Consider the following 3,780-nt stretch of genomic DNA (forward strand, 5'->3'; position numbering starts at 1 on the left):
CTTCCAATGAACACCCAGGACTGATCTCCTTTAGGATGGACTGGTTGGATCTCCTTGCAGTCCAAGGGACGCTCAAGAGTCTTCTCCAACACCACAGTTCAAAAGCATCAATTCTTCAGCACTCAGCTTTCTTCACAGTCCAACTTTCACATCCATACATGACCACTGGAAAAACCATGGCCTTGACTAGAGGGACCTTTGTTGGCAAAGTAATTCATTAGCCCTGTGCTTATCAGCAAAAAGAAGGATGAAATTTAAATTTCCCCTTTTCATGGAACAAAGGGCTTTTCCTGCTTTCTGGAAAGGAGACTTATGTTCCATCTGATTGCTGCATCCCGTTAAACAGGATCAGGACAAAGTACAGGTGAAGTACAATACATGCACAAAACAGCTCCCTGTGCAGGTTTATGTGACTGTGAAAGGTTGTTGCTGAATCACGCGAAGACGCCAGGATCCTTGGCCTCCGGAGGAGAAGAATTCAATCCGGGGCCAGAGACAAGGCTTGATCACTCAGAGCTTTTGTGTAATAAAGTTTTATTAAAGTATAAAGGAGATAGAGAAAGCTTCTGACATAGACATCAGAAGGGGGTAGAAAGAGAACCCGCTTGCTAGTGTTAGCAATGGAGTTATATACTCTTCAATGAATCAAAAGAATGTCTGGAGGTTGTAAAGACCTCACCAGACCTACTCCCATAATTTACATTTTAAGATAACAGGATTAGCCAGAAGATTTAATCCAGAGACTGTCCTCAGGCAGGATACATTATTGTTATATAAACCTACGGAATGTAGAGGGAAAAAAAAGTTTGTCCTTTCTTCCTCCTTGAGAATTCTAGACCCCTCTCTCCTTGGGGACCCCTAGACTTCTTATCAACCTGCCTAGGAAATGACTCTCTCAACTGTACCTTGAAGACATAAGTAGAGTTGATAGATATTTTCATTATCCTTTACAATGTTTAGACTTCCCTGGTAGCTCAGACAGTAAAGAATTTGCCTGCAATACAGGGGACTCAAGTTCTATCCCCGTGTTGGGAAGATCTCCTGGCGAAAGGAATGGCAACCCACTCCAGTATTCTTGCCTGGAGAATATCATGTCAGAGGAGCCTGGCAGGCTACAGTCTTCGGGGTCATGAAGAGTTGGATACAACTGACCAACTAGCACACATATAAATCTTGTTTTCTTCTTCCCTCCCTCCCTTTTTACCTTCATTTTCAATCATTGGCTTTCTAATGCATCTTTCTTTTATATATTCATGGAGATATCAATCCTTCTCTTCATCCACCTTTCCATGCATAACTAGATGAGCTGGAGTTCCAGCAGGACAGAGGATGGAGAGAGAGCAGCCAGGACCTTTTCCTCAATCTGACCTTTGGCCATAACCAAGGTGATACCATATCACCTTCAGGGAAGCCCTACTTTTCCCTTGGAGAAACACAGAAGTCCCACAAGTTGCACCTTGCCAGCCTTTCTCAAATGTTATCATAATTCTGAACATTTGGTAATTGCCTACACATGTCATGTAGTCTCTTACTTCCCTGACTCTGCCTAGAAGCCTACCTGCTTCTCAATATCCACTTGCTAGACTCTTCCACCAGTCTTTTAAGATTCAGGTCGGTAACATTTTCTCCAGAAAGCCTTTTCTGACCCTTCGATCTGTAGTAGGTGCACTGAAAACTTTTCTATGTCACTTTCAGAGCACACTGTTAATTGAATTTTAATATACCTGCCTCCCCCTCTAGTCTATGAGCTCCTCATGGGTAAGGAGCATGCCTTACTCATCTTTAGCCCCATGCTCAGCAGTGAGCCAGCACAAAGACGGGACTCAAAATATAGTATTGAATAAAACCCTCAGAATCCTGGTGGTTAAATACTTCTGCTCTGCTGTGTGAGCTTTCTCTCCATCTACCACTTATGATTAGTGTTCCATCCAAGCTATCAAAGGACAAAGAGTCTAGCACTTATGAAACAGCAGAAGGGAAACCACAGACTTAGGCAATCTGATGAAATCCTATATCCTTCACCTTCAGGTACTAAGTGATTAATGGGCTGGTGGTTCTAAATGACTAGGAACATCATTTAAAAGTAGAAATTACCCTGGGTCCTACTTTTAGGAAACTATACAAGATATGAATTTGGCAAAATTAGCCATCATTCTTCATATTGCCTAAGAACTCATTGCAAAGTTCTCCGAGCAGTCAGCTCTGTTCGATGTGTTTTAATTAGTTGAATCATGAAAAGTTAATTAGTATGAGACATTATGGGGAGATGTCAAGGAAATGCAGTAAGCTACCTAAATTATCACATTAAGCTATCATGATTTTGAATGTGTATCCCAAGATATATTTTTTTAATTTTCTGAATTAAAATTCAAAACACTTATTCCTAGAAACCCTGAACTTGAGAATGAGTTTCAAGAGCCCAAGTAGACAAGGTATATTAATGCCTTTCAATATTCTATGGGAGATTATAAATTAATATTCTCATGAGTTGCCTTCCATAAAATCCATTTGCCTTTTTTGTTATTTATCAGAATAATGCTGTGAACCAAAGATAAATTATCTCCTTTAGGGACTTCCCTGGAAGTCTGGTGGTTAAGACTCTGAGCTTCCAATGCAGGGGGCATGGTTCAATCCCTGGCTGGGGAACTAAGATCCCATATGCTGTGTGGCATGACCAGAAAAAAAAAAAATCTATCTCTTTTTGTTTCAAGTTGAGAAAGACCACCCTTGAAAACTTTGCTTGCTCTTTACCACAGTAATGAGACTTACTGGGAGAATATTTGAAGTGCATATTTGCAGGATATCATATTTTTCTGGTGAGTAAAAATTGTCAGAAAATGACCCCACTCCTGTCCCACAAAAGAGCAAGATTAGATTCAATTGATTCAATTGTGATTAATTATCCAAGAAGCCTTTGTGGGAACCAGCTGAACAGTTAGCCAGAATGTGCAGCACAATTTGGAATAACTGTTCCTTGACCTCTTGTTCCCTAGTGGGATGCAGTCCCACCTAAAGTATTATGTGTGCATGAGTGCTAAGTCACTCAGTTGTGTCCAACTCTTTGTGACCCTATGGACCATAGCCCACCAGGCTCCTCTGTCCATGGGATTCTCCAGGCAAGAATACTGGAGTGCATTGCCATGCCCTCCTCCAGGGGATCTTCCTGACCCAGGGATCAAACCTGTGTCTCTTAAGTTTCTTCCATTTGCAGGCAGGAATGGCAATCCACTGCAGTACTATTGCCTGGATAATCCCATGGACAGACAAGCCTGGTAGGCTACAGTCCATGGGGTTGCAAAGACTCAGACACGACTGAGCGACTTCACTTTCACTTTCTTTACCACTAGTGCCACCTGGGAAGTCCCTAAAGTATTATACTTTGTTTCAATTCAGTTCTAGACACCCTCACTCTGATTGCCATCCTTTCAGGCCAGTTCAGTTCAGTTCAGTAGCTCAGTTGTGTCCTACTATTTGCAACCCCATGAGTCGCAGCACGCCAGGCCTCCCTGTCCATCATCAACTCCCAGAGTTCACTCAGACTCATGTCCATCGAGTCGGTGATGCCATCCAGCCATCTCATCCTCTGTCATCCCCTTCTCCTCCTGCCCCCAATCCCTCCCAGCAACAGAGTCTTTTCCAATGAGTCAACTCTTCACATGAGGTGGCCAGAGTACTGGAGTTTCAGCTTCAGCATCATTCCTTCCAAAGAACACCCAGGACTGATCTCCTTTAGGATGGACTGGTTGGATCTCCTTGCAGTCCAAGGGACTCTCAAGAGTC

At 42.7% G+C, this 3,780-nt stretch overlaps 1 protein-coding gene across 3 annotated transcripts in view; it reads left to right on the forward strand.

The window, feature by feature from the left end:
• Window positions 1–3,780, forward strand: part of RASSF6 (Ras association (RalGDS/AF-6) domain family member 6) — a 74,224-nt gene that overhangs the window by 49,491 nt on the left and 20,953 nt on the right. The gene's annotated exons all lie outside the window — the stretch shown is intronic.

This window comes from Bison bison, unplaced genomic scaffold, assembly GCF_000754665.1.
Source record: "Bison bison bison isolate TAMUID 2011002044 unplaced genomic scaffold, Bison_UMD1.0 scf7180017864092, whole genome shotgun sequence".
Classification (NCBI taxonomy): domain Eukaryota; kingdom Metazoa; phylum Chordata; class Mammalia; order Artiodactyla; family Bovidae; genus Bison; species Bison bison.